Raw genomic sequence first — 15,294 nt, forward strand, 5'->3', positions numbered from 1 at the left:
CACCATACCCTGCCCACTATGAATTTCAAAACAGCTTCACAGGTTTCAGGCCACATTATTGCCAAAAGAACTTAGGACAAATGCCCAAATTAAAGTCAAGAGTTCTATGACTTGCTGAAAATTACAAAGTAAGTCAGTAGTGATATCCAGACCATAAATCAGTCTTTATTCTTCTCTATTTCTTTTTTCCTAATTCCAAATGCTATAGCAAGTTATTGTCCATATTTTTTAATGTGTCTTCATCACACTTTGGATTTCCATACAATGGAGGCAGGATACAAATGCTGCTAGAAAGTTAGTATAAGGACATGGAAAATAGTGGACAATACTATTTGTCAGGTCAGAGGTCCTGGGTTCCAACTCTAGCATTTGTTCTCTATCAGGGATCTTTTTTTTTGGAGGGCTGGGGATTAAACCCAGGGCTTTGTCCATGCCAGGCCAGCATTTCACCACTGAGTCATACCTACTAGCCTGAGTTGCATGATCTTGAGCAAATCATTTAGACTCTCTGAGACTCTATTTCCTCATTGTAAAGTACCTTGGGGCTGGGGTTGTGGCTCAGTGGTAGAGTGCTTGCTTAGCACATGCGAGGCACTAGTTTCAATCCTTAGCATTAGATTTTAAAAAATAAATAAATATAATATTGCATCCATCTACTAAAAAAAAAAAATCTTAACTGCCCTTTCTTCCTTAACATGGTTATTAGGAAAATCAAATGAGACACTATATATGCACATACACATACGTATACTTTTAGATATATTATTGCACATATACATGTAATTAGAATACATACAAATTATCTCATTTTGATTTTCCTACATATATACACATATGTGTGTATCTTAATTAGAATAAGTTATAGGTGGAGAACCTACTTAGAATAAGTTATACTCCATGTTCGTATAATATGTCAAAATATACTCTGTCATGTGCATCTAAGAACAACAACAAAACAAAAAAGCCATTAAGCTATCTGTGGATGCTGATGGCACCTGGAAGAGTATTTATTCTTTGGGGAATTCTCTATTAGAGATGGGGAAGTGAGGTTTCTCAAATCTTTTTTGGAAATTGTACTTCATATTCTAATCCATATGTGCTAATATGCACATCATCTAATTCCTTCATTTATAAAATTTTTTTAGTTTTGTAAAGTGAATGGTGTGATCAATGTTTTTGTAATCAAATTCAAAAGTCTTTTTATAGTTTAAGTATTTGTGAAATAATAATAAAAAAATTTCTCCAGACTGAGATCCATGAGTATAGGGAATTTATCTATTTTTGTTTCTTGCTTTATTCTAGCACATAGATGAGTGACTAATATACTATAGGTGGTCCATAAATTTTGCCAAGTGAAAAAAATAATGAATAAAAAATCATCAACTTAGTATATTAAAAATTTCTGTTAATGTTTAAAATCACATTGCTGTTAAATGTATAGTATTATATCCCTATTTAATAATAATTAAAATGCCATTTCTTCCCTGAAGTAATTACATCCATTCTTTTGTCAGTTTTTCCTTATTGTTCTCTAGTTCAAGAACATAATGATTATCTCTGTTAGACCATATTCTTCTTAGGAAGAGATAATGACTAGTTTAACTTTGTATGCATAATAATTTATTATGCATAATATAGAAAAATTAAAATTATGTTTAATTAAAAAAAAGGTTTTATTGTGTGTGATACTTGAGATCAAACCCAGAGCCTCATCTATATTAGGCAAGTGCTCTATCACTTAGTTATATCTATAGTCCATTTATTTATTCATTTATTTGTTCATTCATTTTGCAGTACTGGGGATTGAATTCAGGGATGCTGTACCACCAAGCCATATCCTCACCCCTTTTAATTTTTTGAGACAGCCTCACTAGGCTGCTATGGCAGGCCTTGATCACAATCCTCCCACCTCAGCCCCCCAAATAACTGGGATTACAGGCATGTGCCACCACAACTGGCTCTTGTTTTTTGTTTTAAAATTACAATACATTATTTAAACATTATGTAACATCCCAGTAATTTTCCAGGACTGAGGTTGTACAAAGTGGAAGGAAAGAAAGGACTTGTTATTATTGTTGGGAAATAATTTTTAAAACATAAAGGAGGCTTATTTTTCATCATTCTTCACCAAAGCCAATATAGTAAATTCCTTTTTTTTTTTTGGTGGTGGTGGGAGGTGTGCCAGGGATTGAACTCAGGGTACTTGACCTCTGAATCACATCCCTAGCCCTATTTTTTGGGGGGAGGGGGGTACCAGGGATTGAACTCAGGGGCACTCAACCACTGAGCCACATCCCCACACTAATTTTGTATTTTATTAGAGACAGGATCTCAATAAGTTGCTTACAGCCTCCCCATTGCTGAGGCTGGCTTTGAACTCTCAATTCTCCTGTCTCAGCCTCCCGAGCCACTGGGATTATAGGTGTGCATCACTGCACCTGGCACTAGATGAAGTATTCTTACTCATTCTTAAGTTTATTGACCATTGAGGGCTTAAGTAAAATACCTCACTCCCCACAGGTGACATATAACATAAAATGAAGCAGATGAAAGTTAATTGCATTTGGGATTTTAAAATATTTAAATATTTTTCTGAAGTACTGCAAAGGCAGTTAGAATTGTCCCTTTGAACGCTATTCAAGGCTGAACTTCTATCCTGTGGTTAAGAACGGGAGCTACTGGCTAGGGAAAGGAACCAAAAGAATTGTTCAACTTTCAAAATTCCTAACAAAGGAAACTTCATCCCAGGAAATTAACCATTGAAAGGACAGCTGCCTGGCCAGATTCATACTCACATCTTAAAGCACTCACTTCGGAGGATTCTTCTTTTACAGAAAATGGGCTGGTCACACAGATCAATCTACATAGCTGAAAACAGAAACAGTTCTTTAGATTCTTAACACTGGACACCAGCTTTGTCCAGCATGTGCTCCCTCTTCCCTCAGGACCTGCATGAGTGGCACTCTGGGTATCAGCTCCCCTTTGTCTCTGTGACAGCAGCTTCTTCACAGGTCACTCATATTTTCATATTATTGTGGATTCTCAAAAACATTTCCAGCTTCTGTTTTCACTAAGCAAACATTTGTTTTTCTTCCAGAAGATTTTTAAAGGAGAAAAATAATGCATCGTAGGTATCAGTTTTCATGGAATGAAAACTGCAGAGTCATACCAGGTATTTGGTGAAAAGCCAAACAAATTTTAGAGAAAGCAAAGGATTAACATGTAAAATGCCCTTTCCGACCTTAGCACCTACCTTCTAACCACTGTCAACCCCACTTTTCTTTAAGATTAGCTATTTTTAAAATGGTATTAGGAAGACTTACAATGTTGAGTTTACAGGAGGGCATCTTATTATACATGACCCCAGTCTGCGCAACTTGCTCTTTCACTTTTTTTTTTTTTAAAGAGAGAGGAGAGAGAGAGAGAGAGAGAGAGAGAGAGAGAGAACTTCAATATTTATTTTCTAGTTTTTTTTGGCAGACACAACATCTTTGTTTGTATGTGGTGCTGCACGCATGCCAGGCGAGCGCGCTACTGCTTGAGCCACATCCCCAGCCCACTCTTTCATTTTTTAAAAATCTTTATTTTTTATTTTTTTTTCCTCACCTTTTCAGTGAGACCTCCCTTTCTAAAACTGTAGTACACTGGCCACACACACATTTTCTTTTTCTTTTTTTTTAAGAGAGAGAGAGAGAGAGAGAGAATTTTAATTTATTTTTTAGTTTTCGGCGGACACAACATCTTTGTTTGTATGTGGTGCTGAGGATCGAACCCAGGCCGCACACATGCCAGGCAAGCGCGATACCGCTTGAGCCACATCTCCAGCCCCACACACACATTTTCTACCTTCCGTCCCTGTTTCTCTCCACAGCACTTCTCACATTCCAATACACTGTGTAATTTACTACTTGTTTATTTTCATATTTCCGTCTTTCCCCCACTCCCATTCTCCAGAGTTAGCTATCCATCTGCAGAAACTTTTGTGTTTTGTTTCCGGAGTGTTCCTGGTGCTGGGACAGAGCTAACATATGCTAGGTGTTAAATAAACACTCTGAAGGGACAAACAGGGATCCAGTAACTCAGGCACTGGATCTTCAGCCATTTAACATTAGTACAATGGCAGACTTCTTTCAAAAGATTAATCACCTGCCTTCTGGAAGATCATGATTCCAAGCTACCAAGGAAGGACTGTTTCTCCAATGTGTCAATTACACAAAGATATAATTTATCCAAATATGTTAAATTTTATATACTACTCAAGATAATACAGATAGTCATATATAAGTTGAACTTGAGAACTGGTCTTCTCAATATCTCTTACTTTTATTCACCCCCAACAAAATACCCTCTTCAATTCTTTGCTTTGAAACTTCAGTGCCAACTAGTGTTCGTCCCTCACGATCTCTATATCCTTCTAAGGTCTTTTCAGTTTCTTTATACCTGTAGTTAACACTTATTCCTCACTACTCAGCCTTTCCAGAGCTTTATATTCTGGCTTCCCCTTCTCCATGCCCCCTAAAGTCTCAAAGACCACAATCCCATAGAACAGGGCCCCATTCAGGTGCTCACCTGCTTATGTCTGCCTGCTGTGAATCCCTGCTTTCCTGCTTTCACTATTGGCTGCCTTTTGCTCTTTGCTCCTATTTGAGATCTTCTGAATCAAGCAAGCTTCACAAAGCACAGGCACCTTTGTACTAGTTTACAACTAACTGTGTGGAATTTTGCTAACTCACTCCCATCTTTACTCTTCACTTCTCCCTGCTCCACCTTTTCTCTGGGTACATGATTGTCTGGTTCATCTACTTTTATGACAGTTGAGTACCAATTAATAGAAATATTGTTTCCAGGGCATAAGTTGCTCAAGATCTGAATTCTGTGTTGTTTTCATGTTAGCTGAACAGTAGAAAGCTAAGAGCATTTCTAGCCAGTTTCCACCCATGACTGAATTTAGAAAGCTGCTAACTAATATGCATCTAATTATATAACAGAAATTGCACTAGGTCTAGATATGCAAACGGGAGTCAGATAGGCTCTTGGGGAGACTTCAGCTTACCAAAAAAAAGTACACAAATAAACCAATAGTTACAATGTACTTGGATAAGTTCTCTTACAAAAAAGAGCACAGTGCTCAGGAATAGATATAACAGACAAGTAACTTGGCTTAGAAGGGGAAGGATGGGGGTTGGAAAGGAATGGGTGGCTTCTTGAGGGATGCGAGGCCTAAAGAGAATCCTGAATTAGAAGTAGAAACTACCAGTGCGGAAATTCTACAGGGCGAATTCTGAGCTTCAAATGTAACTAGAAAATAGAGAATAAAGAAGGCAATGTGAGGAAGGCTGGCTCTAGAGGCACTGAGATTTCTAAAGGAGTGGACTGGTTTTCCTTGCACAGTTCCATGGTGACATGTGATTGCTAATTATATATCTTTCTATTCCCTCGCTAAGCAAATATCAATGTTGATTGACTTGAATAAAATGACACAGTATTTTATAACAGTGGAAAATAATAGAATGGAATAAATGACCAGTAAAGTTCCATCAAAGGTTGGCAAACAGTCAAATATAAAAGCTTCCATTGCCAATTCTTCTGAACTCCACAGCAGAGCTGGCTTAAACAAAGTTAAAAATTAAACATAGGTAAGTTTAAAATGTAACTAGAATGAAAATTTTAAACAGAAGTTGAACTATAGGAATGGATACAGCCAAACTACCTGTACAAAAGCCTTGCCAAGCAAAACTGCTGTGGGTCTAGTATGGTAACTATCTTTTAAGAGACTATAGTAAATAGGAAAAAAATACATGTCCATAAATGTCCTCCGTAAAATGCAAATGAGAAGCACCATGCTCTAAGACCTCAAAGATGGGAGTGGGCATGGTGGTGCACACCTGTAATCCCAGTGGCTTGGGAGGCTGAGACAGGAGGATCATAAATTCAAAGTCAGCCTCAGCAACAGCAAGGTGCTAAGCAACTCAGTGAGACCCTATCTCCAAATGAAATACAATAGGGCTAGGGATGTGGCTCAGTAGCAAAGTGCTCCTGAGTTCAATCCCCTGACCAAAAAAAAAAAAAAAAAAAAAAAGAGGTGGCATTTGAGGAGGGTGCTGGGGAGAGAAATGAATTAAGACAGGAGAGGAGTCAGGAATAAGAAATAATATAAATCAAGATATAAATGTAGAAAAGGGAATAGGGCACTCTGGCAAGTCCAGTTCAGTTTGACTAACTATAGTAGGAAATAAAGTTGAAACTGAAGTCAGATAATTGAGTGTTCCAATTACCAAGCTAAGGAGTCTAGACTATTCTGCGGGTAATAGGAATCACTGAAGACTGAAGAGTCTCAAATATCAATCTAGCAATTACATATAAGAAAGAGTGAAGTGGTGAGCCTTGTTAGGATCACTCAGTTGTCTGATTTTATAAATATTTGCTGATGCTCACCTAATGCTAGGTGTCAAGAGAATGGAAGGTAAATAAAACAGGACTTTTTATTTAAGATGCTCTGGTTTGACAAGGTGACAGACATATATACAAGTAACAGTGTCTTTGTTTAAAAACAGTAAAGGAGTCCAAAGCATAGAAGGGCTAACTACCGAGAGGATTTGGAAAGGCATCATGAGATGACATTTGAATTGATCATGAAAAATGAGTAAAAGTAACTACATAAATACATGTGGACAAAGACCAGAGGGATTATAAAAGATGAAAGCATATAGTAGGGAAATTATGGATAGTTTGGTTGTAAAACTTCATTTTAAGAATTGTTATTGTGGGCTGGGGCTACGGCTCAGTGGCAGAGCACTTGCCTAACATGTGTGAGGCACTGGGTTTGCTTCTTAGCACTGCATACAAAAATAAGCAAATAAAATAAGGCATGCTATCCATCTACAACTACAAAAAGAAATATTTTAAAAAGAATTCTTATTGTATAGATTTGGGAAACAAAAATAGAAAGTAAAAGATTATAATGGAAGACGGTATATTAAGAAAGGTTAGCATTTAACTCAGAGGAAAGATTGTGGCCACAAGAACACAATATGAAATAATAATAGTAGCTAATATTTATGAGACCTTAATCATACATGCCATGCTGTATGTTAAGTATATTTCATGGATTACCTAATTTAATCTCAATATCACTCTTTGAGTAGGTGATTTTATTAACATCCCAATTCTAAAATTAGAAAACTGAGGCTTAGATAAACTAATTAACCCTTAATTAGTCCTAAGTTTTAAATTCTGCATAGGATGACAGGACATAAAGGGTTAAGACCACACAATAGTTAATGAAAAGTCAGAAATCAAACCAGATGGCTTAATTCCAGACTCACAGTCATAATGACTACACCACCCAGAAAAAACAGATATAGAAGTAGAAAGAACATAGAGAAGAAAGTTGAGATAAAAGGCAAGAACTTTAGACTTGCAGCAGGATGTGAAAGTCTTGCAGTAGTATCATTTTGTTATAATCAAGAGCTCTTGAAGAGCTTATTTTGCTGCTGAAAAAATACAGAATACACCATTTCTGACCACTTTCATTGCTACCAGCTTAACCCCAAGCCACCATCTTCATTTATTTATTTTTTTATGTGGTGCTGAGGATTGAACCCAGGGTCTCGCACGTGTGAGGCAAGCGCTCTACCACTGAGCCACAACCCCAGCTCCCCAAGCCACCATCTTTCATGAAAGTTACTAACATGGCCTTACTGGATTGTCTTGCCTTTTTTTTTTTTTTTTTTCTTTTTAGTAGGGGGTGGGGATTTATGCTGCTCTTCTTATTGAGGCCTATCTTTTTTTTTTTTTTTTTGGTACTGGGGACTGAACCCATAGGTGTTTTATCACTGAACCACATCCCCAGCCCTTTTTTTTCTTATTATTTTGAGATAGGATCTTGTTAAAAGTTGATTAGGGCCTCACTAAATTGCTGAAGCTGGCCTCAAACTTGGATCCTCTTGACTTAGACTCCCAAGTCTCTAGGATTACAGGTTTGTGCTACTGTGCCTGGCTATAAATATGTATTATCTGCTTTCCTACGGCTATCTTTAATACTGTAACCTCCCACCCTCTTGTGTCCACTACCTCCTCCTGTTTTCTCAATTCCCCTTACTCTAATCCACTTTTATTCTACATCACTTATCATATTCTAACATACCAGAGAGTTTACTTATTATCTGTGTTCTTGAGAAAATATAAGCTCCTCAGGAGCAAAAACCTTTATTTACTGATATAACCCAAGCACACAATCAATGCCCAAGGTGATGTCCAGTAGGAACTCACAACAGGAATAAACTGCAAATGTCCTAACATGCAGGCATGGTGGCACACGCCTATAATAATCTCATTAATTTGGGAGGCCAAGGCAGGAGGATCATGAGTTCAAAGCTAGCCTGAGCAACATAGCAAGATCCTGTCTCAAAATAAAAAATAAAAGGGGCTGGGGATCTGGCTCAGTGGTTAAGTGCACCTAGGCTGAATCCCCAGTACCAAAATTAATTAATTAGTTAACTCACCTTCAAATTATTAAAACTGTGATAAACTAAAATAAATAAATAAATAAGTAAAGCCCTAAAGCCAGGTGTAGCAACGCATGCCTGTAATCCCAGAGACTCAGAAGGCTGAGACAGGAGGATCTCAAATTCAAGGCTACATTCAGCAACTTAGTGAGACCAGGTCTCAAAATAAACAAAAAAAGACCGGGGATGTAGCTCAGTGGTAAAGCATCCCTGGGTCAATCCCAAGAACCCACCACCCACCCCCAAAAAAACCTAAGATATTAAGTATTGTTTACATTGTCCAAATTCTCACCTAAAAATATTTTAGAATGTTATGCATAGTTACCTATTGCTACATAACAAATAATCCCAAAACTTAGTAACTTAAAACAATCATAAGCATTTATTATCTCAGTTTAAGTGGTTTGGGAATTTGGGAGAGGCTTAATTTGATACTTCTGGCTCAAGGTCTCTCGTGAGATTGTAATCAAGATGCAGGCTCAAGCTACCGTTGTCTGAAGGCTTCATTGGGATTGGAGCAACCACCTCCAAGATGGCTCACTCAACCGTTAGCAAGTTGGTGCTGGCTGTTGGCAGGAAGCCTCAGTTGCTTCCCACATGGATTCTCCATTGGGCTGCTTGAATGTCTTCACAACATGGTGGCTGGCTTCCTTCAGAATAGGCAATCCAAGAACTAGCCCTATGAGTCATGCACTATCACTTCCTTATATTCTAATGGTCATACAGACCAAAGTTGATAAAATGTGCAAGGGGACTACACAAATACATGAGTATTAGAAGGTGAGGATTGTTAAGAGCCAACTTAGAGGCTAGAAGTTATAACCAGTATTTGAATACTGGGCATGGTGACATGCACCTGTAGTCCCAGATACTTAGGAGGCTGAGGCAAGAAGATCTCTTGAGTCCAGGTGTCTGAGGCAGCCTAGGGAACATAGCAAGACCCTGTCTCAAAAACAAACAAACAAAAAACAAATAAACAAACAAACCAGTATTTTGAAAATATTTTGTGTTCATTTTTTTTTCCAGTACATTCATGCATTGATTAATGATGGGGATACATTCTGAGAAATGTGTCAGTAAGAGAGTTCATATTGTATAAACATGAGAATGTACTTACACAAACCGAGATGGTAATGTCTACCTACATACCTAGGTTACGTGGTATATACTATTTTTTACTTAAATGTTATGCAGTGTGTGACCCTTATATACAATATATCTACATACATACTATACTTTCTATCAACTGACATACTTCTAGATTAAAAACTACATGACATTGTAATATTAACTTTTTTTAAACCCCCTTTTGTTTTTGAGAGACAGTTTACTATGTTGCCCAATGTGCCCTCAAGCCTCCTGAGTAGCTAGGACTATTGGTATGTTGTATCACCAAGCCAGGCACCAATGATATTGATTTTTTTTTTTTTTTTGCAGTGCTGGGGATCAAACCAAGGGTGCCTCACTGATGCTAGGCAAGTGCTTTATCTCTGAACTACACCCCCAAGTTTTAAAAAATGAAATATATGCACCAGGTGTGCAAGTGTTACTCAGGAGGCTGAGGAAGATAGATTGCAAATGAGGCTAGGCTAGGCAACATAGTAAGACCATGGGGGTTTTTTTGTTTGTTTTTTTAAAAAAAGGCTATGTAATCCAAGTGACTATGGAGGCTGAAGTGAGAGGATAGCAAGTTGATGGTCAGCTTCAACAATTTAGCAAGGCCCTGTTTCAAAATAAAAAAAAAGGGGGGTGGTGCTTAGCTCAGTGGCAAAGCACCCTCAGTATTAAAAAAAGAAGAAAAAAAAAAGGCTGGAATATAGCTCAGTGGTAGAGTGTCTGCCTGGAATGTGTGAGTCCCTGAATTCAATCCCCCATACAGCAAAAAAAGAAAAAAGTAAAAATTTTAAAAATAATATTGATTTTTTAACTTCTCTTAAAATATCATACCCTACCACTTTAAATTTTCTGTTTTCTATAGTAGTGCCAATATTTTACTTAAGGAAAACACTTAAGCCAGAAAAACTAAAACTTACACAATGTTTATTTCTTAAGTGAAACCAAATTAATTAATTAATCAGTTTATTGATACTGGGCATTGAACTTTGGGGCACTACCACTGAGCTACATCCCCTACCCTTTTTATTTTTTATCCTAAGATAGGGTCTTGCTAAATTGCTGATGCTGGCCTCAAACTTGCAATCCTCTTACCTCAGTCTCCTGAGCTGCTGGGATTATAGGCATGTGCCACACCCCCATCTGGTAGTGAAACTGAATTTAAATACTTCAAATAAAAGTCAGATATATTTAGGAAAAAGTTGGAAGAAAATAAACAAATCATTGTATTTCTTAGGAAGATAGGTACAGTTAATAATTGAAAAAATATAACTGAAGTTAAATACTGAACAATGAGATACAGAATGAAAATATTTAACAGAATAGTAACTTATTTTATGCTACATACAGAAAAAAATTTCCAATCATAAAATGGTAGCATTAATACTTAGATACTGAAGAGGTATTTGTTAGAAAGGTACAATACTGACAAGTGGCCAGATTTGAAAATCACTGGAAGATTTTTATAACAATTATTTTCAAAAAGACAATAAAACAAATAAAAAGATTTATTAAAAACCGACTTTTATTTGATCATTGCCAAGGAATTGTTATCAAGCCTATGAGCGAAGAAACTGAGCAGGAACAATTTCCAGTAATATGAGTTGTCTCACACTGGTGGGAAAAGAGGCTCCTTGCCTTGGGCTCATCCAAAATTGACCACAATGTCCAGAGTGGATTCATAGATCAGAAGGGTAGTTGAATAAAATATTCTTTAAGGTTCCTCTAACCCTTAGATCAAATACCTTATCTCTCAATAAAGGAATTAGAATTGATGCATTCTAGTTATCAACAAATATAAAATTCTTTCCTATAAGTAGATTGCTTCTTTCTGTATTTTATTCCATTTTAATCTAAACAACATTAGTCAAGTGTCCAAAAGGACCCTCTGTACCATGAAACCCATCCGGGTGTTACCAATGAGTCAGGCAGTGCATGTTTTCATTCTCCATTGTTTTAGGCATGACTTAACTACAATAATCACTGCACAAAGAAAGCTGTTGCTATTGAGGCCTCTTTTTTCACAAGTCACAAAGCCTTTTCTTACCTGTCTGTCAAGAATCAAAATCCTATGTATGATGTATCAAAATGCATTCTACTGTACATATATAACTCATGAGAACAAATTTAAAAAATTATATATTTTTAAAAAAGAAACAAAGTCCTTTACATAAGGCAATACTATCAATCCAGAAGGGGTTCATTGTCTCCTAATAAACAAATAAAATGAAAATCTGAAGTGATAAACTAGCTTAACCTCCAAATACCTATCTACTGTGGGAAGTACTTATAAGTAGACCTCCTTTTCTGCTGTTTTGCTTTCTACAGTTTGAGTTACCCACAATCAATCATGATCAAAAAATATTAAATGGTAAATTCTAAAAATAAATAATTCATAAGTTTCAAATAATTTTATTATAGTATATCATTATTATGATTTTTCTATTTCATTATTATTGTTGCTAATCTCTTACTGTGCCTAATTTATAAATTAAACTTTATCACAGTTAAGTATGTGTAGCAAAAAACAATATATAGGATTTGGTACTTTCTATGGCTTCAGGCCATATTAGGTTTACAAAGTATCTCCCCTAACCCCATGGATGGATAAGAGGGACTACTGTATTTACAAAAGAGTAATTGCCAAGAATCAATATCATTAGGAGCTGCTTAGAGTTTGATTATGAGAAGAGAAGTAAAAAATTATTTTTCCCTTCTTGTTATCAACTGAAAAACAACTACTGCTTCAACTATTTTATTTACTTATTTATTTTGGTACTGAGGACTGAACCCAGGGGAACTTAACCACTGAGCTACATCCCCAGCCTTTTTTTATACTTTAGAGACAGGGTTTCATGGAGTTGCTTAGCACCTCACTTTTTACTGAGGCTGGCTTTGAACTTGTGATCCTCCTATCTCAGCCTCCCAAACCACTGGGATTACAGGCGTGCACCACCATGCCCAGCATGTTCTTACACTTTTGTGACTACAAATTAAACTTTTCTCCAGGAGTTTCCTTGGATTCTAGGATGAGATGAGCACTATCTAACTCTAAGCATGTAATCTTGATATTTCTATTAAGTTTTCCTCTTAAAAACACTTAAATTGTGTGTATCTCCCCTGATATAATAACTCAAAACAAGAGACAATTCAAATTGGTACCTCTAAACACTCCCCTCACCCTCTGCTTCTACACATATACACAGAGAGATTAAGTGGAGTCTCTTATTGATCTCCTGTTTATTTAGTGGCACAACTTTCCTATTATGTAACTCATTTTGATTATCTTTAAACGGCCCTCTCAAGCTTTCTATATTCCACCCTTTTATCAAGAACTGATGATTCTTCCTTTTCAGTTTTTTCCCATCTTTTCCTCTTAGTCCCACTGCTGATACCTAAATCCTAGCCCTTATTACTTCAGACTTGAACTGTTATGGTCCCTAAACTGGTACACCAGTCACCAAGATGTTACTGTTCTCAAATGCACACCTCATCATGTTCCTAAAATGCTGTTTTCATTGTTCTCCCACTAAGTGGTAAACCACCATATGACAGGTGTTTTGAACACTAATTACTTAGCACAGTACAACCTGGCATATATGTTTAATTAACCAATGTTTGTTGAATGAATTAACAATATATAAATGACGTCACTTTCCTTAAACCTTTCATCAAGTTCCCACTATCTACAACAGAAGTTACAAACTCAAATATCTACAGAGGCCAGGCAGGAAACGAAAAGGAGTAAAAGTATGTTGTTTTAACAACAGGAAGTGATAGAGTCTGTGGCAACTGGAAAGCACATGTCCCCATCTAAAGGAGCAGTTTCTTGCTATTACACCAATTGCTGCCATAATGGAAGGTAGGCCCCCTATGGTCAAGTCTTCTCATTTTTTTCAAGTTAATTCAAAGCACATCTGCTGGTTTTCATATGATAACAACTAATTCCACCCAAAATCCAAAAAACCACCATGTAGATCAAACAAAACACTTTATGGGGCCTGGTACTGTAGCTCAGTGGTAGAGCACTTGCCTTGCATTGTGAGGTACTGGGTTCGATCCTCAGCACCACATAAAAATAAATAAATGAATTATGTCCATTTACAACTAAAATAAATAAAATAGAAAAACCACATTATGGGCCAAATCCAGCCCTCAAGACCCAAGTTAATGACTTTGGTGTGCAGGATAAGACAAACTCCTCCTGACATTCTAAGTCCTTCATGAATGAGTTCCCAGCCTACCTTTCCAAATTCGTTTTGCCCATTCCTTCTATACAGGAACACCCTGCTCCAGTGATTTCTCAGACTTTAGCATGTATCAGAACCTCCTGGAGGGCTTTATTAGGCTGATTATTATTAAATTGCAGGGGATTGAACGCAGGGCCTCATACATGCTCAGCAAGTGCTCTACCACTGAGCTACAACCCCACCCCTTGGCTGGCTTGTAAATACAAAGAATGCTGGACCTCACTGCCTAAGACAGAGCCCCTAAAAATGCATTTCTAACAAGCCCTCAGGTGATGCTGATGCTACTGATAAGGGGACCATGCTTCAGGAACCACCGCTAAACTGCCCTAATTAAACTACTCCTTGTCTCAAGCACTCAAGGAATTTTACTTCCACTGTTCTACTACCTTCCCAAATAGCCTTCCCTCTTCCTTTCAATCCACCTCCCTCTGTAAACTTTCCTATACTACAACAGTCTTAAATGCCTCTAAATTCCTGTAGCACATGAGGTCTATGCCATCTCGCCTTTATTAATCACTGTTTATTGTTAAGTGTGTGTGTATAGGTGCCAAAAGAGATTGTGTATTCTCAGAGATCAATGTCTTATTTGGAGTCTTATGATTGTGAGCAATTTGAGAGACAAGACCCTCTCTTGTCCTGCCTCCCTTTATCCCTCAAGCTAACAAACAGCCTTATGGAGCGAGTATTCACTTCTTAAATAAATGAAACTTGAGGGATCCAAGTAAATACAAGTGAGTCTGAAATGTGGGTAACTTTTCTTATAGAACTGACTTTGAATTCCAGACAAATGGATTTAAATCGCACGCCAAGGTTCCGATGGATAATTTGCATATTTTGCAAATAAAATGCAAGGAGTTAATAATTATCTGTGCCACTTCAATTTGCATATAAATAGTGAATGTTAATAATTGATCTAAAATTGATAAGATTAAATTCTTGATCCCCCACCCTATTATAAGAATTCCTTATAATGCCTCTGTAGGGCTATGAACTTATCATAATATACTAAGATATGTCCATTTAAGAGAATTATATATTTTTAGTATATGCAATAGAAGTAGAATGAAAGTAAATCCCATGACATTCAGAAAGACTGATGAGCCCCCTTCAGATATAGTTTGTATAGTAATATAGGATTCTAGAGGCTATGTGAAAACAAAATTAAAAACTGTTTATCTAGTCTTTTTCACCTACAGAGTATCATCTGTTATCAAGTAATTTCAAAAATGATTTACAAGGAGAAATTGGTCTCCAAAGGAAATCACAGTAAAATCACTGATGACTTTATAGAGTAAACTCAGTTTTGGAACTACCAGAATAATAATTTTGATATATTACAGTTCTTAATTCTAGACATAGCTTGTTGAGCAACTTCACACTTGATGTAATATTATCACTGGAAAAGAAAACTGATATAATTTGGC

The 15,294-nt window shown here is 36.8% G+C and overlaps 1 protein-coding gene across 1 annotated transcript in view; it reads right to left on the reverse strand.

Moving 5' to 3' along the window:
- The window catches only part of Entpd5 (ectonucleoside triphosphate diphosphohydrolase 5 (inactive)), a 39,846-nt gene that overhangs the window by 22,471 nt on the left and 2,081 nt on the right, over window positions 1-15,294 (reverse strand). The window contains 1 exon segment of the mRNA XM_048798979.1: window positions 2,812-2,868. The gene's annotated coding sequence lies outside the window, so the exon portion shown is untranslated.

This window comes from Marmota marmota, unplaced genomic scaffold (genome assembly GCF_001458135.2).
Source record: "Marmota marmota marmota unplaced genomic scaffold, marMar, whole genome shotgun sequence".
NCBI classification, from domain to species: domain Eukaryota; kingdom Metazoa; phylum Chordata; class Mammalia; order Rodentia; family Sciuridae; genus Marmota; species Marmota marmota.